Here is a 23,479-nt window from a genome sequence, read left to right as displayed (position 1 = left end):
CTAGGGGAATGTTGCAAATTAGGTAGGAAGCTACCGCTAAAAGATGCAATTGGGAGTTGGAAGATATGAATAAATTTAGAGCAGTTTATAAATTTAGAACATTTTTTTTCCTTGCACTTCATATGTACATCCTTTCATTTTTTTTTTTTTGTTTGTTTGGTTGCTTTTGTGGGGGGATTTTAATAACTTTTATAGAATAATTGTGAAGAATAAGATTCTGATGATAATAGGTTAGATGTGTATTTTGTGTGAGCATGCCCATAGAAAAATACTCCTATTATCCAGCAACTCAGGCAAAGTCAAAGGTCTTTGAATATGTCATGAGAGAAGGGCTCATGACTGTTCATGAACAGTTTCTTGCAGCAGAGGTCAGAGATGCAAACTGCTAAACCCTTAGGTGTCTTTGTAGTAAAGTTGATCTGTGAATTCAGATAGTTCCCAACTGACTTTCCAAGCCCTACCTTGCCTGAGCAGGGCTATTGCACATATTTTGATGTTCTACTAAAGTGTTGCAAAAGTCCAAAGTTACATTTGCTGCTTTCTTAGCTGTCATTTGGCTTTTATATTTCTGCTATATCTGATTACAACCCAAAGATTTCTGAACCTGGCAGCCTAAGCCCCAGATGAAAACTGCTGTTAAACGGGTTCATGATTATCTAGGTTTTTAGGTCTTCACCTTTGGCCATACACTTGCCCCTCAATCTGAATTATATTTCTGTGATTTCCCTTTCAAAATCAGTACGCTTCCACAAAAAGGCTGTGTTTTGAAGAATTAGAATTTCTTGATGTTTGACCAAAAATTCCAGACAAGTTCTAACCTTTTTCCAGACCCACCCATTTTCTACTGATTATAGCTTGCCTAAAATCACACTACAAATATGTGCAGGAGGACATGCCTGCACTGGCACATAGAGGCAGGTCTGAGCTCCCTTTAGTTGTGTTAGCCTACAAAAGCCAAGGAAAGACTGGGCAGAGACACCTGTGCAAGTTCAATTAAATTCCAGCAACCTTAGTGCAGCACTTTCACACAGCCCAGTGTAACCAGCTGAGAACTCACTCTTAGCTCATTGTGTTCACAACACTGTATAGAACGTGATAATTTCACGTGTTCACCATCCTCTGCTTGTGAAGTCAGCTCCTCCCAACAAACATACCTTCAAAGTGGCCGTTTTCCCCCGTCCATTCCTAGGGGAGAATGGTCTTCTCTCTTACCTGTATGTGAATCTGAATGTGGAACACTGGAAATGAGTGATTTTTTTCATAGCTTGAATTTGCTTAAACAAATTTTATCCCCACTGATCTTAGCTGGTAGAAGGAGAGGTATACTTCTGCACAGGGTAATTACACAAAATCTCTACAGTAAATCCAAAGCATGAGGGGTTCTGAGACTGAACTGTGCAGACACTGGCTACAGTGTTCATTTATCATGGCACTTTGGCTGGAGCTCAGATATCAGAAATCTCAGACAAAAGCACAGCACGTTGTTGAGTTAATAATGGAGGCTAGAATTTCTTAATACTGGCTGCAGCACTGTCCTGACTATAAATTCAAGTTGGATTAATGAAAAAGTAATATAACTAAAGAGCGGCATGTAGAGCTGCAGCATGAATGAAGCCCCATTTTCTATGGATTGGTGCCTTGTGGTTGTTTGGCCTTGATGGTTAAGGTATGAAAATCCTGTGGCTTTTCTTACAACTGAATATTTATAAGTGCTGGCCTGCAGATGCTTAGGTGTCATGAAAATTGTGATCTCCTACTGCAGCCTTTTCTTCAGCCACCAACTAACAGGATCTGATCTCAATCCTCAGTTTTATATTTCTACAGAATGTATGGAAATATAATAATCTTTGAGATCAATATCCTTTTGTATCATTTCCACTGAAATCAGACTGTGAGTTCCAAAGCTATTTAGGAAGCACACATGGGGATATGTATGGAGTGTACTCAGACAATGTTTGACAGCAGAGCAAACTATGGCAGAAACAACACTTCATTTTTCCCAACTGTCATTAGTGAAAAGTTAAAGTATACTTTTCATAATTCTGGATGTCTGTAGGGGAAAATTGTTGTCTTAAAAATTTCTGCTTTGACAAGTTTGGACTAAATCTTGATTTGTGCCTGAGGAAATAATGCCAAATGAACTAGCTGTCTTGGAACTTTCAAGACACAGAAACAGGATGATGGACAATAAAGCAGGAGATTACAAGACTATAGACTTGCACAATTTTGATTGGTTTTGAAGCTTCAATTTGGCACTAACCTACAACTCAATTGCCTGCTGCTCATAAGAAATGCTTTGCCTTTCTTGCACAGTAATGTCGTCTCTTCTTTCAAACAATAACTTGGAAGTCAGTTCTTAATATTTTATAACTTTTGTGATTTTTAAACATTCCAAAGTAAATCCAGATACCTTGGCTAAATTTTAAATATCAAAGAAATAAGTTTTTAGGGGAAAGTAATAAATATCTCTGTGTTTATAACATTGATTTAATACTGATTAAAACAGAAAACCTAGTTTTTCTCTGAGATATGTCTGTGATGCATATAAATTATGGTTTGAAAAATATAAGTTATCAGAGCCTTTAGCACCAGTAAAATATTATTCTTGGCAGACATCAATTTCAATAATATTTGAATCTCAGTTTATGCAAAGTTCTCATAAGAAATTATTGCATTCATCTGTGTAAGGTTGAAAAAAATCAGACCAGAAATAACCTATGCAAAATGTGGAGAAGTCTGGAGAATGAGCCCATGGAAATGGCACCAATTACCTGACCTTACTGCCTCCTCACAGCTGCTCATGTCCAACACAGCTCACTTTTCCTCTGCTTTGGAGTGTGACCACACAACAGCCCTTTCTCCCTGCTGGTGTTGTCTCGTGATGCTGCTCCTCTGATTTCTGCAGATTTATGGAGCAATCTGCCAAGAGAGAGCTGAGCTATGAGGCAGTATATTTATTTCTCAGGGGAGTTACCTCATTAGGAACCCTCTTTGCATTTGCCAGTTCAATGCACGTTCCTTCACTGGACAGTGAGCAGGCACTTACATGTGTACTTACTCACACATGCACATGCACAGAGGAACAGTAGCTTTGGATCTGCATCCCAGAAAAAAAAAGATCATATTTAAAACTGAGTAGCCTCTGCATTTGTGAATTAAATGGCTGTTTTTACAGCTGAACCGAGTACTGAGATATTTGCAACCCATTTACCATACTTTTGAGGTGTAGAACAGAGAAGTGGGAGTTTCTGAAGGGTGCAAGGGAATGTGTACTCTGGTTGCCAGCAGCAATAGAAAAAAAAAGCCATATTTTTGAGAAGAAAGAAGTGTTATTTATGTCTGGTTTTTTTTCTTTTGCAGTATGACTTATATCTGTTTTAATTTCTGACATCCTTGCCCTTTTGATTTGATCTCAATGTTCAACTAAGCTCTATTACAAGGCTTGCAATCTAATAATTATTTAAATTCAGGAGTGTAAAATAAACCTGTTAAAACTCATAATCAGAAACCAGCTATTTCCAGATTAGTATGCTATATCTGTTCTAACTTCCAGCTATGGACATTATTACCTTGTGGCCTTGATGAACAGTAGAGGATACTGAGGAACATGTGGAAATCAATTTGATATGCCATAGGGTACCTCTGTAAATCTGCACAAACCTATGAAGTCTCAGATGCATCCACAAGCTCTATCACTAACTATTTTTTTCTGTTGCAATTTTCAGGTCTTACTGGAATATCTGAAATGAGTGATGCCAGACTGATAATCACAGATAAGGTACTTTGTTAGTCTATATCAAGGTACAAAAGAACTCTTTGAAGTTCTTTAAGCATGTCCAGATTGAAAAACTATAAAATATATCTGAACACTGAAGTTGTATAGTGGTGACTTTTTCTGATTGCCTTTAGAGTTGTCAAAAATGTTATATATTTTTTGTGCTGCCTCAAGGTCCAGCTGTTCTTATCTAAAAACCCTCTTTATTTGCATGTTATTGTCTCTTCTGAGTAATAAGATTTTCAGAAGTACCTCAATTAGATTGTTAAGACATTTAAATAGTTTTAGAAAAGTTATCTAAATAAGTTCAATTCCTAAGGGTGTATATGAGAAAGACCTATAGAAACAAACAAAAAAGAGCTCATTAGGGGTTTGGAACACCTCTGCCATGGAGACAGGCTGAGGGAGCTGGGGTTGTTCAGCCAGAGTGACCTTAGAGCACTTTCAGGTACCTATAGGGGCCTAGAAGAGAGCTGGAAATCAACATTTTACATGAGCATGTTGTGAGAGGACCTGGGGGCATGACTTTATGCTAAAAAATGTTGGAAGGTCCCTGGAAACATTCAAGGTCAGGCTGTCCATGGCTCTGGGCTCTGTCTAGTTGACAATGTCCCTGCTCACTGCACAGGGGTTGAACTAGATGAGCTTTACAAGGCCTATGACAAAGCCAAAACATCCTATGACTCTATGAATAATTTCATTAATCAACACCTGAAATTTAGTCTGAATAACCTGTGATATTACATTCCCATGTCAACAATGACTGCAATGCACTTCTGTTCAGAAAAACCTGAGTTGATACTTGGAATCAATGTTTTCCAAAGGCTTTGGTAAAGTATATGGAAATGCTTTTGAGGATCAATATAAATGTTCACAAGACTAAATTTTAGCTTGTTAATTTAAAAACGTTGGGATTTTGAATTTATCTTTGTTCTCTTTGTACAGTAATCAGGGTATTTAGGAACACGGGAACTGTGACATCTGTGATTAAGGGCTAGAAGAAAACTCATGGGAAGTATTGTGTGTACTTGCTCTGTTCTTCTGCTCTTCCTGGACCTCCACATTTGATCACTATCAAGAGCAAAATATGAACTAGGCAGATCTTTGTTGTGACTCATGTTCTTGTAAGTACTTTCTGCATTTTTCTGTTACTTGAATTGTATTCCATTACAACAGTGAAGCCTTTAAGCTCAGGAGCTGTGCATGTTTTTTCACTATGCCCAGCATAATGGGGCATTAACCTTTGCCACTTCTTGGTCTGCCCTGGAAAAATATCAATAACATGACTAATAATGTAATACTACATTATTTTCTCCCTCTAATGTAAAACTACGGTTTTACATTAGAGGGAGAAAATAGTGCAAAAAAACAGTGCAGGGAAATAAAAAGTGAACTTCCATGAAAGTAATGGGAGTGGAATTAAAGAGTAAGCTCAAACACTAAATCAGTGTTCAGGTAAGAATGTGATCTTCTGCAAGTTTACTGAACCTAAAAAAAGCTAGGACATTTGGGCTTCACTTTGTATCCACCCATAATACCAACACCTGTATTCATGTTTTAATGCTGTTATTTTAGTAATCCCAGATCCTTCAACCAGATCATGGTATGCTGGTATCCTTTGCTTAATCAGATTTTCAGCTAATGTGGTGGTTTTTATAACTGTGTAAATAATTTGAAAATAAATATTGCAAAGTTAACTGAAAATAAACCAAAATATGTGCATCCACAGTATGATTGACAATTTAGCCTGAAGTCTGAAAATATCTCTGCAAGATTGTTCTGTAATGAAGTGGTTGTCTGGCTTGGAGAAACTCTTGAGGAACTGGACAGATATACCAATGAAGTGTTTCTACATACTCACACCTCCCTTATGCCTTAGCAGAAGGGGTTGAAGATACAGGACTAGGTGCACATCTTCTGTGACTCAGAAAAGCTGTTCTTTCTCTAGATTGTTGCATGCCACTGATATGTGTGTGTCCTCTTTCCCCCCTATTAATTTCATCAACTAAATCAAGGTTTCAGATGACATAGTCCATTGAAGCTTTTGATAGATCAGTGCATTATTTGAATAATTCAATATTGCTGGTGTGGGATTAGATGAGTTGTTTTTAGGATCAATGGAAGTGTGCCTGTGTGACTGTAATGTCTCTCATATCAGAATAGAAATTAATTGCCATTGCCATTCCTCTTGTTCATCTTGGCTGTTCTTCTAGAATATACTCTTTTGTTTTACTGCTGGAAGTCTTTGTCAACCCATGCTCACCTTTTAAAAATAATCCTGCTAAAGAAAATAGACGCAAGCTTTCTCTCTCCAGGGTTGCTAATTAAATGAAATAATTATTTTCAGTTATGTCTTGCTGATTGTTTTTAACATTGAAGTGACATATCATCAAGTGGCCCATCAAAGTGTGTAAATTTCATTCTTTAGCAAGGACTCTTAGGACATGCCACTGCTGCCAGAAATATTCTTTATATCTATGATAACTGATGAGTGTAGTTTCTTCTTGAAAGACTTAAAATACTTATGTCTAATTGTAAGGTGTATTCCTAATAAAGTGCTTATCTGGCAAAGAGTAATTTGAATATTTCTTCCATAATGATATGAAAACATATGTTAAATATATGAGCTGCTTTTTCTTTATGGCTGAATGTGTATAAATTAAAAAGTGTACTAAGATTTTAAATATTCCTGAATTGTATTGAGTTGAATTATAGGAAAATTTGGCACATATTTTTGTATTATCATTCAGTAATATTCATGCTGCAGAACAAAATCTATTTCCCAAACTTTCAGACCTTTTATTTGGCCTTTAAATGTCCTCTCTTGAATTCTTACATTTATTTAATCTTTTACAGTTCTCTAAGGCAGAAGAAAAATTATTGAAAAATAATTCCATGCAATCCAAGAGACTTCTTCCAGAGGGGATGCAGTGCTGGATCCAATGGTCAGCAACATAAGGGAGCAAATCAGGGACTTCAAGATTGGAGGCAGCCTGGTGGAGTTGGTGGAGTTTTCAGTCCTAAAGAATATGAGTCAGGCAAGGATTAGTTTGGCACCTGAACTTTAGGAAAGTAAACTTCTAGCTGTTTAAGGAGATGCCAGTTGGATCCCCTGAGAGATTGCCTTCAGGGACAAGGGAGTGAATTGGAGCTGGCAGATATTTAAGGATGCCTTCCATAAAGTGCAAGTTGTCACAATTCCCAGGACCAAGAAATTGGGCAAGGAAGGCAAGAGACCAGAATGGCAGAGTAGGGAACTGCTGTTCAGACTGAAGGGAAAGAAGCAATTGCACAAGCAGAGGACAAGTGGCCTGGGAAGGGCATAGAGTTGATGCATGGTTCTGTACTTGGCAAAGAATAGCAGGAAGGGCTTTTACTGGTATGTAAACCAGAAGAAGAATGTCAAAGAAGGTGTGCCCTCCTGATAAATGATACTGGCAAGCTGGTAAAAATAGAGAAGACTGAGGTACTCAACAGCTTTTTCAATTGAGTCTTCAATGGCAGTTTCTCTTCCCACTCCTTTCAAGTGGATGGATGGCAGGATGGGGGAGCGATGTCTCTCCCACTGTAAGAAAAGATCCAGTACATGACCACCTGGGCAACCTGAATGTCCATAAGGCTATGGGATCCAGTGAGATGTACTCAGAGTCCTGAGGAAGTTGGCGGCCATTTGCTTGAGCAGGGTTAGCTGCAGGCAGTGAATAAAGGCTCCCAGAATGACATACCTCTTTGAATCAAAAAGATCCCTCATCACACTAAAACAAGTGTTGTTTTTCAACCTAGCATTCCTGCTATAATTTCACAATCTCTGGGCAGGCATTACAGCCTCTGAAGCAAAGCAGCCTTAAACATAGCAGTTTCAAATCCTGCCTCCTCTGATATCTGTAGCAAAAATCCCAATGGAGACAAGACTTCACCACGTTTATTCAGGCCCAAGTGTATTCCTTGATGTTTATGAGATCTCATTATGCAAACAGAATACTATAAAAGTTCCTTTGACAGCAATTTCCTGTCCACTGGCATAAAAGTAGGTCTGGTTTGGCACAATTATTAGCACCTGGCACGAGGCAGGGTTGCACCCACCAGTTCTAACACTAGAGAAGCAAAATGTGTATAACACAACGATTTTACCACCTCTCCTAGTCCTGTCTTCCATAAGATAGATCTCAGCCGACACAGACAACTGCATAATTTCTTCCAAAAATTAAACATTGAGAAATTGCTTCTCCAATATGCTATGTGTTGTGTAGAGAATTCATGTGAACGTGAGGTGTTGTAATGTTTTATTAGCACTCACTTAGGATGACCTTACACTGCTCACAATTGGCAAAACCACAGGTGAGTCACCTTGGTTAAACCACAAAACATGGCCATCCTAAATGCACACCAAGAAAGTCCTCACGCTGCACTGCACCAGGAAGGCCACTGAGCCATCAGTGAGGCACTTATTAAGTAGTTGACAAGAGTTATTCTCTTCTGGAGAGTAACTCTGGCTCATATGGCAATCCACAGGAAAAAAAATGACACTTGCTTTGGTTTCTATGATGTGAAGATGACGATTATATTTGTAGATAGTTGAGTCTAATCAGCAAACAGGACAGGCCAGCTTAACAGACTTTTGAGCATGGGAAAAATAAAAACAACATCCACATTTTTTGTACACTAATGGTGTGCTTATTTATCAGTCAAAAACTTCAATAAAGACACAAGTCATGGAACAACAATTTAAATAAAACAGTTAATTCTAGACTGTGGCATTTTCCAGGCTATAGTTGACATATCTAATATGTGCAGGTATGTGACATGCAATATGGCTGGCTTTATAATCAGGAGAATAAATTGTTAAGTTTATATCATTATACAGTTATGGAGGGGAAAACTGCTTCAACAAATATTTTGCTTTCTACTGTCCTTCTAAATTCTGTATGCAGCTCTTCTAGCTCTTCTGCTGACATCATGAATGTGACATGCTGCTCTTGGAAACAGAATAGTAGTTTCAGTATATTTGTCTTCTTTCCTTAGTGAGTCCCTCTATTACCAGCCTACATTTCCTGCTCCACTTTGATGTCCTATTTTGAGTCATGAGTTTAGAATCTTCCACAGTTTTGTCCCAAACTGTATGGTTGCTAATATGTAAAAGAAAGATTGAAAGAGTTAGACCTGCACCTTGTTTCAGATGGAAAGGAAAATAAAACTTTAATTTTGGTTTACTATGGCTATAGAATTAATCCTGTGATAAAAGGGAATAAATTGAATGTTGAGAATTGTAACTGTAGCTAGATCTTAGTGCGAACATCCTGTGACAAAAATCTAATCTATTCACCTTCATGTCTTATATTACTTGTGATTTTCTCTTGTTCTTTCCTACATACGTAGGGCTTCTTTCTGGATATTTTAATTTTCAGTTATTTCTGATTTTCTCACTTTTGCAATGTTCCCTGTAAATTTCCATATGAAAATCTTGTTCAGACTGGTAAGTTTCGTAACAATTACAGTATTTTTCTTTCAATTGCAGTTTCATCCAGAATACTTCACTTCATAGAAATAAGACACTTTTCAAAAGTAGACACTTCTGGGAATGAGAAGAGGTGGCAGTATAATGATAAAGATGCTAGAGAGTAGCAAAAAAATCATTATTGTTTAAAAACTTGTCACTGGACTGTTAATAATCATGTAAAAAATTACAAAATATATTTATTTTGTTACCTTTTTTTTTTTTTTTAATTATGCTGTAATTCTGCGAGATTTAGTCACAATTGAATCACAACATTGAATTTATTCCCCCAATGAGTATTTGGAGTGGCTGAATCAGTGAAAGCATTTGAATATGTGGTGCCAGAGGGTCTAAGCTTGCTGTTTTAGGATAACCCATTCCTGATTTCTTCTTGCTTTTTAATGGAGTGACTCTTTTTAGTTTTACTTAGAAATTCCAATCTCTTATGCCAGAATGTTTGGCAGCTACTTGGATAATTTACTAAGCTGTGAATTTACTATCTTGCTTTTAATCCCAGACAAATGATCCACCTGCCTGGTATTCACTTCCCTGTTATTTTCTCCAATAAATCTCGGAAATAGGATTGGTATACTGGTTTGTGTGTTATGGTGATTTTTTTCCCCTAAAGTCTGCTAATGCTGTATATTTTGTTAGCTTTGTAATCAAATAGTTTTGCTCAAATAATATGCAAAACCACTCACACTCTGCCACTGTAACTGTCATAGATCATGAGATATCCACAGAGTGACCAAAGAACTCACATTACTTAGCAGAAAGTTAAACATCTAGTGAGATAGTATTTAATCAGATAGGCATAAGCCCACGTTTTAGGAGGAGAGGTAGCATGCTCCAAATCACAGAGCATGTGCCGTGCTGCAGCATTCCAGAGCAGTTGGAGCTCTGCTGATGATCAGGGCATTGATGCATATCCATGCTTAGAGAGAGGAAAGATTCCCTGCTCAGGATGTCAGAGATACAAAGTGAGTGTATCACTCTTCAGGGATGAAGCAAAATACTTCAGAAGCGAGCATCCATCTCCCTAGCAATCTTTCCAGAGTCTCGCCTGTGTGGCATTTATCTTAGGGTACAAGATTTTTTATTAAAATATTCCTTTGTGTATTTTTTGTTGTTTTTTTTTTTTTTTTTTAAATAGCATCCCAGATGAAGTAAAGTGCCTCAGAATGATATTTGTATCAACCAGTGAGCTGAAAGGATGTAGTCTAGTAGCCAGCCTGGAGGCAAGAAGAGATTTCTGCACCCTGGTTGCTTGGCATGTAGCTGTTGATTTTGAAGGAAATGTAAATCTATTACAGAGTTTTGGAGCTATACACTTAGGTGAACAGATTTTTTTTCACAAAAGTTCAGCATTGGAGATATTTACTAGAATAAAAGTGATGTTGTTTCAATTACCTTCTGTTTGACTTAGAATGGCTTAGAAGGTTTTAAAGTTATTTCTCTCATGTCTTAAAGAATGTCAGGAAAAGTGGGCAGTCTAGGAGCATTATTTCCCAGTCTCTCAGCTTGGAATTGCTAGATTTTGCAGAAACAAATGTTAATTTCAGGAGTCACTTAAACCTCTCTTTTCCTTGACATTATTAAGTGTTATGGTTATGAAACTAAAGAACCACTTTCTTATATTTGATGGTGTGTGTGTTTCTGTCTGTACATGTCTGTCTCCTGCCATCATTCAATGACTGTTTTTGTCTGGGCAGAGGAGTGACAGAAAGTGTTGGGTGAGCACTGAACCACTGAATTTCTGTGTGAAATAAGAAGCAAAACCTCTCCTAAATCTGTTTTCATCCCAAGCCTTTTTATGGAGGTCTCATTAGTGACTGTACTTTCAGAGCATCCTAGGGACTCCAAAGAACAAATGATTACAAAATCTGTTGGAGTGATTCACACCAGCAACATCAGTTGATCCAGCGTTTCATTAGGGCCATCTTTGCTGATCCTCCCAAGCCTTCTGAATGTAATCCTGAAGCTGTGAAAGTATTTAGCTCAAAGGACAAGCTGGACTTGCCGTGATAATGGAGGGAAGGTGAGACAAAGACAGAACCTGCACAGGGGTTTCTTCATGTGCTGCTCAGTACTGTTCAGTGTTTTCATGGTTGATTTTGGTATTATTGGTATTATTTGGTATTTTGTAGTATTTTGTAGTATTTGGTTTTCAAGTATTTGAAATTTGAGAATTTCAGATATTTGATGACATAGCAACCATCTGCTATGTTAGACAAGTGTACCAATTTTGGATCACAGGGAACCAAACCATTTCTTCTCCAGAGTACCTGTGCTGCAAACTTTCTAACATGAATGCAGTTTTTAAGTCAGAGGGGATGGCTTTTTCACTGCCTTCTTCACAGATGCACTGCTGTTAGTTTACTGGTAACTGTTTTAATCACAGTAGGTGTAACCTGGGACTATTTCATGCTATTTTCTCCAGTATAACTTCATAAAGCAACAGAATATGGTAATTGGGAAGGAAAGAGAGCGTGGCACATGTAATACAGGAAAGAATACTTAAAATGCAAGATGCAGTTTTCAAAATACTTAAACAGTAACATTTTCACACTTTTTTATTAACATCAGGGAGATTTTTCAGCCTATTCATTAGGATTTTTTTCCTTTAAGTAGAGATCTTGTTATTGCAATTAATTTCATTTTTTTATCTGCTGTTATGGACAAATATGGTTGTTAGTGGGTATCCAGAACAACCTAATGTGCAAACTAATGGGAATAAAATATGTTCTACAATGAGCACATCTCATATCTAGTCAGATGATGACAGCAATTCTGCTATTGTAGTCCAGATTTCCTTCTCTTTTATCTTTTAACCTTTGTTTCTTTTCCTTTTCTGTACTCAAGACAAAGTTGCAGCAAGGTTTTTGTCTTCAAAGTAATCTGTTTGGTTTTGAAGTTCAGTCCGCTCAGAAATGGATGACACATTACTGATTTAAAGACAGAGTTTCAAAGTTTTTATAATGAGAAGTTTTATTTTCAAAATATAAATTTTTTGTGTGCTCAGGGAATCAAAGATTTCCAGGAAAACTGCCACTTTTTCTTTTTCCCCCTTTCTTTTAGTGGTGCTTTTAGAGACACTAAATTATTTCAGTTCTGTCTGGAGGATTTTGTGTTGAAAAGCAGCCTTAGCTGAGGACAGTGTCATGCTTGCATAACTGCATGCCATATTTTTCCAATTTGCACCACAAGAGAAGAAATAAAGTTTATAGCATTTATCAGGCACTGGGTATGGTGCCAAATCCCAGACAAGGTTTTTCTGAAGTCTGCACGTGCCAGGAAGGTAATGGATAATGGATTGGTAGTAAAATGTCAATGCCAGGGGAAAATACTGGCCTGCCATGAAAGTCCCAAAAGGAAAAAGGAAAGCTGTAGGATGAGGAGTCTATTGCCAAAAAGCAATGAGATCAAGTAAATGAGTGCAGCTGCCAGGCAGCAACATGAGTGACATCTTTATGGTTGTGAGCCTGTTTTTCTAATTCTGCACTTCCAAACTGAGTAAAACCACACTAATGTTAATTCTTAATTCCTACCACCAGGCCTACTGAGGTGCTCTCTCCCAGTGGTACTGTGGTCACTGAATGGGAGCTATCAGCAGTGGCACAAAGATGAGACTTCCCTCAGCAGAGCCACTCACAGGTTGGATTAGACAAAGGAGTCCTATGGAATGGACAAAATTTATTTTCCCTCTTTCAATAGTTCTGTCGTAGAGAGCCACATTTGTCTTCATGCTCACTGTTTATGTGACACAATCACATTTCAGCTTTTGTATTTCAGATCTGTTTACCATACCACAAAGACACTGCTGAGCCTCTGCTGAAGTGGAAGGCTGGAGGTAGGTTGTTCTGTGACTTAAAAGGAATAATGGATTTATGCCTGATCTGATCTATGCCACTTCATTAAAGGAAATTGGAAAGACAGAGACTCCCAAACACTAATAGGACAGTAATTCAATTTTTTTTTTTTTTTATTTCTAGTTTGGTTCACTTTGATATGATGGTGTATAAGGTGTGAAATTCAGTTATTTTCTTAACAGAAGAGAGCCAGTATATAACACAGGCTTTAAACAGTACTGGGAGCCAAATTTATATGAAAGTGAAAAGCTGTGAAAACTGGGAGAAGTATTTTTTGTCAAGTAATACCTTTTTCTGTCCTTAATTTTGTATATTTCCTAAAATAGCACAAACCACTATTATTTTGGAAATGAATTAAAATTTAGTGTTTATTGCATTCCACATGTGTTGCAAGCACAGAGGTAGTTTTTATTGAGGTTTTTGGTTTTGGTTTTTTTTTTGTTTGGTTTGGTTTGGTTTTTGGGTTTGGTTTTTGTTTGTTTGTTTGGTTGGTTTTTTTGGGTTTTGTTTTTTGTTTTTTTTTTCCTAAAGAGAGAAATGAAATGATTACTCAGTTTTTCACCAGACAGAAAATCAGAGAAGAAAAAGCAAATTCCACGGGCAAGACCCTATTTAGAATTCAAGACACGAACCAGATTTGCTGTGCTACTGAATACTTCCAATACATTCCTGAATATATTGCTTGGTTTCCCTTGCACTTTGGCTTGGCTCAGCAGCACCCCTGTACCTTGCAGGCCATTCTGAGGCAAAGCTGCAATAAAGGCTTAGGAGAGCTCAGCTCTACAGGCACAGTGCAGACATCCTCTATTGAACTGTACAGGTCTAATGATGTGACAAGGAGAGCCCTTGCTTGGGGAACAGATTACAGAAAAAGTGTATCATAATCAGCTAGTGTGGGCTACAGAACTTCTAGAATTCATTGGTAGCATGCAAATAGGAGCTCATTTTAATTTTCATAAAAATTAGCTTAATCTATAAATGATGCCTTTTGTCTGTATCTTGTTAGGTGTCCCAGCTGCTATTCAAGCCTCTGTTTGCAAAGGCCTCTGGATACACAAGAGTCTCCACAATCACAAACCAAATAAAGGACGTGATTGCAGGTTGGTTTTAGCAGTGAGGAGTAACAGAGCTCCTAAATTATCATAGAAAATCATATTTTATTAATGTTTAGGCAGATAATGCAGTTATTCTTTGCTGTAGTGAATCTTGCATATGCTAAAGATGCTGAGTTGAACTCTCTACAATACGATGTGTCGGGGTCATTCCACTTGTATCCAGAGCAGCTGAAGGAGCTCAGCTCCACCAATTTCTCTCCCTGAGAGGCAGAAAGAGAAAGGTTTCCTGCTTGCATACCGACCCTCCTTTGTGTGCCTATGCAGATGACAATTTGAGAACTATGATTAGGTTACAAGATTAAACCACTAAAAACTCTTCTAGGAAGTGGTGCTGCTGTGCCTTGTTCTGAGATTTCCAAATAAAAAATATTGTAACTTGGTTCTCTGGAAAGTAATTTTTATGTTGAAGGGAGTATGTTGTAATCACTTCTGTCCTCTACCTATTTTTATTCCTTGTTAATCCATAGCAGTAATGATTTGCAGTGCATAGTTTTGTCTCTAAATATCAGGATTAAATTTCTGCTGTATGTTCCTTCTCTTGTTGATGTTGCTCTTAATTACAATCTTGTTTCCTTTTTTATTATCTGGGATTTTTAGATGTATTCTAAAATAAAGAGAAAAAAATGTATATATGATTATAATGCAATGCAATGTATTGATAAAATATTAGTAATGTAATTTACTCCTAACTAAGCAATAGTGATCAAATTTTCTCTTAGAATGTATCATATTGAATTGATATGAAAAAGAAACCCTGAATGTTAGTGATATAGTTTTATGATAATTTAGTAATCACCACAGCCTGACCATAGCCTTAGCCATACTTGAAAGAGTTGCATTACCTTAGCTCTTTCCTTTGCCCAAACATCTGCTATTTCATATTCCATGTTTGTTTTTAAACAAAAAAACCCACTCACTACAATATCTTTTATTTTCTTATGAATCATATTCTTCACAAAAGCAAAATTGAAACTTTTTTTTGTGTAAAGTCTCAGTGGGTATGCAAGAGTTGTTTTTATCTCTCTGAAACTGCTTGACTTCATTTTTAGGGATGATTGGAAACCAGAAATTATGTAGAATTCTTTTTAAAAAGTCGTGAAGGAGTACAATGTCGTGAAGGAGTACAATGTGTTTCCTTTCTCATTTGGTTTAAGCTCAGGTGCCAGAGGTTACTGGTGATGGCTACTGATTAAGGCTGCAGGCTGGAGTAGTTTTTTCCAGCCTAGATCTGGGAAAGGCTTTTCTTCTCAGTCTCCTCTTCTGTGTTGTTTTTTGATTAGCAGGACTGAGGACTTGCATTATCAAAACATTTGCTGTTGAAAATTGTAAGTCTGATTTACTTACTTGTATTTGGTGGTGGTGGCAGCCTGTGTTATTCCTAGGAAGCAATGGTAAAAAGGAAGTCAGTGTTGGAGAGACATCCTGATACTCATAGTAAACATACCAAAGGTAAGAAGAAAGGTAGATCTAGGTTGCACTGAGCAGGTATGTTCTGGAGGAGGGTGACTTTGTACTTGGTGTGTGTAGTGCTCCTGCGTTGGCAATACTGTAAAGTGCTGGAACGTGGAATTGTCTGGGAGAGAGGAATCTGGCTTTTGTGTGTGTGTCTTCTTCTGGCTTGGAAAAACTTTCATATGTGGAGATGTTCTGATCCAAATATTGCTTTCAGTCTATATCATTAAGGGTAAAGGATGCAAATTGTGAAGGAGCAGCCCCATACTGTGTTCCTGCATAAGCTGTGTCACTGCTTGCTAATATGTGTGCTATAATTATATAATTAGGGAAGGTTTTGCCTTGTTTGTCCCAGAGCCAAATAATTTTACATAATATAAATGTTGATCTCCTCCCTTGCTTTATTTAATATTGAACTTTCATTCACTAATGGAACGGTACATGTGATCTTAGAGGAGTATTACATCTTTTTTTTTTTCACTTGGAGAATCTAATTTGGAAAGGATGAAGCAATAGGTAAAACTGCAGTTAAAGTAAGTCTGTTAATACTGAAAACTCTACAGAAGAAGATCATTATTATTTTACTCTCTCTTCTTAAGTGTAAATCATATGTTTCATTGGGAATTTTGCTTCTTGGTGAAACTTTAAATAAATCCTTACCAATACTAAAAACCAGAGATGAAAAATACCCTTCCTAATTAATGAGTCTCTGAAATCAGCAAGTAGCTTGCTCGTTAGATTTGACTTTTTTAATCTATAAAATATATAACTTCTCACTTGGTATATCTAGCCAAAAACACTGCAAAACTTTCCCTTGAGACATAATCACAGTTTTCTTGGGCCTTCTGATATAAATAGATTTCCTTTTATGTCTTTTAAGAGGCATTAAAATGGAATTATCATATTCATGGGAAGTAATGTGAAATTAAAAAGCACAGGGAATAGTGTCTTGTAGCTTCTTTGCTTCTGTGGGCCACGGTGACCTGGCAGGATCTGAGTAGTGTGTAAGTGAAGGCACCTGCTGCAAATTCCCTCTATAATGTTGAGTTTTTTTGGTTTTTTTTCCAAAGCTGCTCTTTGGTTCTCTGCCAGGGAGCTTTCTCAGTCAGTCTGTTTTCATTCAGTGGAGACCAGACATGTTTATTTCTCATGTTTTCCATGCTGAGGTGATGTGGCTTCAGATTGCTCACCGAAAACAGAGTGAGGCCCCAGACATCAATGCTGGCTGAGGGGAGAGCACGTTGTTGCCCAAGAATTTGGGATGGCATTTGCAAGTGGTTTCAGAGATCCTTGGTGATTTTGTGTTTTGTAAAGTATTCGGAAGGTTCTGTGGTGGGTATACACTGTTCTGGGAGATGCCATGTCATTTGTGAGTGAGAATGGCCATGGTTTGGTGGTTTTGGTGCCTGTTTGTTTCAGTTTTTTATTTGTTTGTTTTTCTAGACTGCCCGATTACTTGAGGTGGGCACATGCTAGAAGACTGGACAATTGGGATTTGTTATAACTTTATGAGGCATTAAATAGTAATTAGTGTTGGTGCTTTAGGTTACAGAAGGAAAAAATCATCAATATCTGTGAAGAACAATAATGAAGTTTTGGGCAGTAGGGAATGTGTTTAGAGATCATGTTGGACTTAATTACTGTGCTTTTTTAATAGTGAGGGGGGAGCACATTATACTTGAAATAGCTCACCAAGGCTGCTTTGAGTTGTTTTAATTTAGAGAATTAAAAAAAACTTTTAATGGGAAAGTAGCCTCTCAACAGAGAGAAAAAATGGAAAAAAATGAATGTGTTTGATTGTCTTGTTAAAGTATACACAACTTCTAGAGAAGTATAGTTGTGTGTGTATCTGCTTATCTATGTTTACACACTTACATGAATATGTACATATCATAATGAATTTTACCAGGTTGTCAAGGGTTGGTGGTACTTTTTTTTGTTTTTCTAATAAGTGGCAGAAGTAGCACCCAAAATACAAGTGCACCAGAGGGCTTATTTAGAAACTTCTAAGAACTGTCCCAAATGACAATTTTTGGTCAAATGCTGCATCTGTAGGCTTTGGTATGGAACAGTCTTAAGAATTGTCATGCTGTTTAAATAATTGCAGCGGCATGTATGGGCCAACCAGTCATACATTTTCTTTTCAAGCTTCTAAAAGAATTTCAATAGCAGAAATTGAACTGTCACAACAGGGTTAGATGTTCTTACAGAATTGAACTTTGCAATAATTTTCCCTTTGTACTATTACTTCATTGGACATTGTGAACCTCAGCAGGCTCTGTGAGTGAAGACGGAACATTGTGAAAACTAAATTCCAGGGCTGTCAAATCAGGACACACAAATAACATTAACTCTTGTAGCACTCTACAGTTTAAAAGTCTTCTGTGTAACACTGAACATGGCAACAACTTTGGTGATTGCCAAATGGAACCTGTGTCTTGGCTCATGCCTCAAAAAACCAGTTATGACAAATGACCTGGGCAGAGAGACAGGGGAGAGTTTGGAGAACTGCATCACTTCATTTCACAATTACTAGTTATTATGGCAGTGTTAACTGAGATTTCCATCAAAACAATGCAGAGGGCTTTCAAACTGAACTAAACTGGTCTAAGCATCACAGGCATTGTGGCCTCTGTTTTATTAGGAGTTACATAGCCTAATGAATTAGAAAAAAAATGAGAAAAAATTAAGCATGTCTCTAAGTACAAGCTTCATCCATCTGAGTCCTATTAATTTGTGTGCAGAACTGAGAGCAGATTTAATGTTGCAGGCCTTCCAATTTGAATTTTTAGGTCAAGGCTAGACTTCCAAAGAGATGCACTGGCAGCCCACTCCAAGAGCAAGAAAACTTCCTGTTGTCCCTGGAGATGTTGTAAGAGGCCTCTAGATTTTGATCAAAATTAAGAGGTAAACAGGGTAGAACCAACTGACTATAAGGCAAAATAATAGCCTTCAGCTGAATATTCAGAGAGGCTGAAGTATCTTGGCCAATAGAGCTTTTGACAGTCTTGTTATTCTGCTTGTCAGCTTTGAATCTGTGTTGTCAAGTTCTTGCAAATCACTTGCAAATGGATATAGTTTTCATGCAGGGCTTTTTAAAAGTAAGTGACTTTGAATTTTATGATTGCAAACTGATCAACAAACACAATTGTGGTTTGCCATAAAAATTGATCTGAAGATTTAACATTGTAGAAAAAGTGACATAACTTTAGATTAAAGGAACATAATGAAGACTATTTGTCATATTCAGTTTTAAAAGATAGACATAAGCAAAACCAATAGAACAATCATGCAAGCATTCTTTTTACTGTGGGCCATCTACAGTCTACATAAGATGCAGAGAAACAATATAGGCCTGGCAAAATTCCATTAGTTAGACATTTGTAAAGAAAAGCCTTTTACTTTTAGATGAGGTATTCCCACAGTCTGGGGAGGATATCAGAAGTGTAAGCAAAAATTTCTGAAAGAAGACCAAGAAATTTGTTACACTGCTTTAGTCATTGGCCTGTCTTATTTGAAATACTTTATTTTCCATAGAGCCTATAAATTCTTTCTTGAAAGTTCAGTAAAATTTTGTAGCCCTATAAACATCTGAGCTACAAATCAGACTTTGTTCAGAAGTTTGGGTCTGTGACAAGAAGAAAATAATTTAAATGATTCCCTGAGAAGAAAGGGCAGACTGAATATTTTGGCAGAACCTAAGACATTTTCATTACTGGTATTAAGGGATAAAGGTTCCCCTTGTGGCAAGCATACCTTGGGTTCTCCAGCAAAAGTGACTGACAATGAAATTTATAAGGGAATGAGTCTGGCAAAAAAAAAAAAAAAAAAAAAAACCAACAAAAAAAATAAAGAAGGGAAGGCAGTAGAGGACATTTGAAATGCTACTGAATTTGCTTGTGGATATTAAATGACAGTAGAGGAAGTAGGGTTCTCATTACATCTGAATCTATTTGCCTGGGAAGGACTGGCAAAAAATAATTTGCATGTTCCTCACAGAGCTCTGATTGCTGTCAGCCCATTCTCCTCACAGAGTCCATTGCCATATTTCACATAGCTTGATCTGGGATGTATAAAGTCTTTTGGAGAAAAGTAGTAAAATTCATAGTAAAATTTGGCTGTTGCTGGTTTTGGGTTTGCTAGTTTATTCTAAGTTTTGGAGAGTAGTATTGCTACTGTGTGTAGACAATTTCAAGTGACCTGGTAGAAAAAAAAGGCTGGAGCCATTATGGCATTACTGTTAGCGGTTAAAAGAGAGGGAAGTGCAAAGTCACATCATTTGCCACCAAGATGCTTTCTAGCTTAGGAGACCTAACGTGATTTAAGGCAAAAGTCCTTGCCTTGGGAAGTACTCTGCTTACTGTCATCCTGAAGAAACATCACTTTCAGTTCCGAGCCTGTCAGCAAAGAACATAAGCTCCATCACCCAGTACATGTAGATCACCTTTTATGAAGTAAACACAGCCAAATTGCTCTGAAAGGAAAATGGAAAATACTGGTGAACCCTTTTGTAGGGCTACCAGTCCTGGAGCCAGTAGCTGATGTGCTCCGACTCACACTAAATTGCCCTTCTACTCCTCCCCACTCTCTGCAAAGCCATGATTAAGTGCTAGAAAGAAAGTCTGTGTTTCAGACAGCCAAGGGATGGTGGGAAAGAAGTGATCTGTGATTTAAACCAAGTGGGTTCCTGGGTGTGAATGGGTAATGCAGAGTACTCAAAAGTCTGTGTAGAATAATATCAAAAAAGAAATAAAAAAAAAAAAAAGAAGCAACTGGTGGCTTTAAAATGATTTAATGTTTTTGCACTCCTCACAATTTGAGGATGGCTTTTCCTGAGTCTGGAATGTTCCATGTAGAACAATGTGCATCTTGAATAACTCAAGGCATAGCCTCAACTGTAGTGCATTTATGCTCATGATAGCTGGGCTACATATCAGTAGGAAGACACATATCTATAAAATTGACCCTTCATCTGATACAGAAAGAAATCCCATTAAGATGGGGATTTTTTTCCAGATTAGCTGCTTTGGGTAATTGTACCACATCAGGAGCTTGGAGAAACTGAAGAGATAGAGCAAATCTATATTTCTCTATTTGACAAATTTGTTCCTTCCATTGTTAATAAAAGTTATCTCCAGAGTCTTTCTGTAAAAATCTGTACATCCCTGTGTTCTGTGTTTTAACATTTTAGAATGTGATACAGAAGTGCCTGGTGTGGATAACAACTCAGCCTGATAGTAAGAGTAGCACATTTCAATGCTGTGCACTGTGGTTAGGGTAATAAACATTAATTTCATGCTAGGAACACAGCATGCTAAATACCATTTTCTTTCTTTTCCCCCACCTTTTTATGTTGCGGGAAAACATGACATTTTTTGTCCTATTTTTTGGTCAGGACACAAGAGAAGCTCTATTTGAACAACATGTGAAAGAAATGAACTTTGCATGTAAAAATACTTGACTAAATACTTTGGCATGAGGATTACAATTGAAGCGTGTTCCATCTCCTACACGTTGCCTTCCCCCTCACTCCTTCTTCGCTACTTTCTGAATTTGCTTGTCTTCAGATGCCCTGAATTATGACACTATTCCATCCTGGCCTTTTGGCAAGGCTGGTATCACAGGCTGCGCTTCTTCAGTAAAATAATACCTGTAATCTTTTTTTCTCTGTAGTAGCTAGCTTGACACAGTTCAGAAAGTAGGACAGAGTAATTTTTTTAAAAATTCATAATAAATGTAATATACTTTTTTTTTCAGGTTGTTTTTCTCAGAACATATCTATTCTAGCCTCCACAAACACACCAACATCCAGCAACTGAAATAATTTTAAAAGAATAATTAATGTTAAATTGGCAGTGTAACTATCTCTTGCTGTCACTTCAGAAAATTTTACGTGACCCATAAGTACAAAATGATGAAGTCTGTTTCCAGCTGGAAAAGGCAGTCTTTCCATGGGTGAGGTGGTAGAGGAAATGGCATTGAATGTTTTGTGACTCTCGTTTCCTTGAAATCCTTCAGATGCAACATCCCCAGAGACCATTTTGCTGAGAGGAACAAGTATTCAGTAACTTCCTAGGGAAAGAAATAAGCCAATGTGTCTGTCTTCGAGAAGTTATACTGCAGTACAGATGCCTTCTTTCTCTCTCCTGTGTTTTCAGACTGCCTCTTAAGGCAATATTATGAAAATTTAAAAATATTTTTATGCTGTCTTCAGTAAATATGATTGCCCTAGATGTTAAACTCCAAAGAATGTTATTAATCAGTAGAAATTATACATTAAGGCCAAAGAAAATTAGTTTTTCCTTTGTGCTCACATTTTTCTCACTTAAAACGTAAGTTTTGTGGATCATCTGGGACAAAATTATTTCCTACTTGAGGCCATTTAAATTCATTATCACAAAGCCTTATTTTTGAAAATATTTTTTTTTTTCTTCACAGATAAATAATTAGATGAAAAAAGTAAAAGGGCAGCAGATGCCATAAGCTATCATATTTTCTGCAACATTGCTCTAAGTCAAGGTGGTATATCCTGATTTTGCCTGCAGAAATAAGCATTTGTCTTTGGGTAAATATGTCCATAAATTCACTTTCTCGTGTGTCATCATCAGTCTCACCAGATTCCTTCATGTCAGCCAAGGCTTTGAGAATCCTAGAGAGACAGGGTGAAAAAATGAGAACCAACCTTTCCAGAGACTGGATAAGATGGGGTCACGACATTTGTTGAGAACCAGCTTTTATAGGGAATATTCCAAAGCCCCTGTTTTTGTCTTGTTTTGTTTATTTGGTATTTGGGAGACTCATTGTCTCAGACTCTGTTGCTTGCAAAGCACTGCTGGTGGATTCCAGAATGCAACACCGAGTGAGGTGAAGCAGGCTGTGCCAGCTGCTGAGGGTTTTGGTGAAACCCTCGACTGTCCAGAGGCATCGAGGCATTGTTCTTGTGCTGCAGCTCTGTGTGAAGTGCCCTGGTCTCTGAAATGTGCAGTTGCTCCAAACAAAGTCTGCATTTCTTGCAAGGCTGCTCTGGGGCTGCCCAGGGGTGTGTGTCTGTGATGGGCGTGTTGCTGTGGGAACTAATGCAGTTCTAAAGTCAGCAGTAAGATTTCCTTCTGCTTTGGTTCCCTGGAGAGGATGAGCAAGTCCTTTTCAAATGAAATCTTCAGTGTGCAGCCTTAGTTGGGGGAATAAAGATGGGAAGGAGAATAAATCTGTATTAAGCTTCAGGCATTTTCAAATTGCTTGTGCTACTGGTGCCCTTTTTTAACCTTTCCTTTTTCATTTCTGCAGAGCATTACCTTGCATAAGCTCTGCTATGCTAAAATCAGCCTGATGTTTGGGAGTGATTTTTTTTCTCTGTGTGCAGGAAGTTGGTGGTTTTAGTGAGAGTCTACATTCTTCTTTCCTCAATGATGGGGAAGTAGAAAGCTTCCTGCTCCCCCAGAATGATCATGTGCAATTTTTGACCTTTTTCAGTAATGCACATTGTGGTTTTTTCTGTTTGTTTGTTGGGTTTTGTGTAAGTTTTGTGGGTTTTCCCCATAAGTAAATAGAAGCATAGGATGTGGCATGAATCCTGCCAGTGTCAATTTATAGCTCTCTTATTCCCTGGGCTCAGGGAGTTACCATTGCCCTTGTTCCCTTCTTTTCCTCTGACTGTAACAGCCCCCACCTTATGGTTTCATCATTGCTTAATACTGGATTGCAGAGAATTAATTTTAGATTTCCTTCTTTGACTTGCAGAAATACTTTGTTCTGCAACTTGTCATCAGTGCTA

At 37.5% G+C, this 23,479-nt stretch overlaps 1 long non-coding RNA gene across 1 annotated transcript; it reads left to right on the top strand.

The window, feature by feature from the left end:
- Nucleotides 1–3,724: 3,724 nt before the first annotated feature.
- Nucleotides 3,725–13,121, top strand: LOC134418980 (uncharacterized). The gene is made up of 3 exons (XR_010027917.1): nt 3,725–3,778; nt 4,721–4,899; nt 13,062–13,121. It is a non-coding gene; the product is annotated as an uncharacterized LOC134418980 (long non-coding RNA).
- The last annotated feature ends 10,358 nt before the right edge of the window (nt 13,122–23,479 follow it).

Source organism: Melospiza melodia, chromosome 5, assembly GCF_035770615.1.
Source record: "Melospiza melodia melodia isolate bMelMel2 chromosome 5, bMelMel2.pri, whole genome shotgun sequence".
Classification (NCBI taxonomy): domain Eukaryota; kingdom Metazoa; phylum Chordata; class Aves; order Passeriformes; family Passerellidae; genus Melospiza; species Melospiza melodia.
This window is presented reverse-complemented; position numbering and strand designations above follow the sequence as displayed.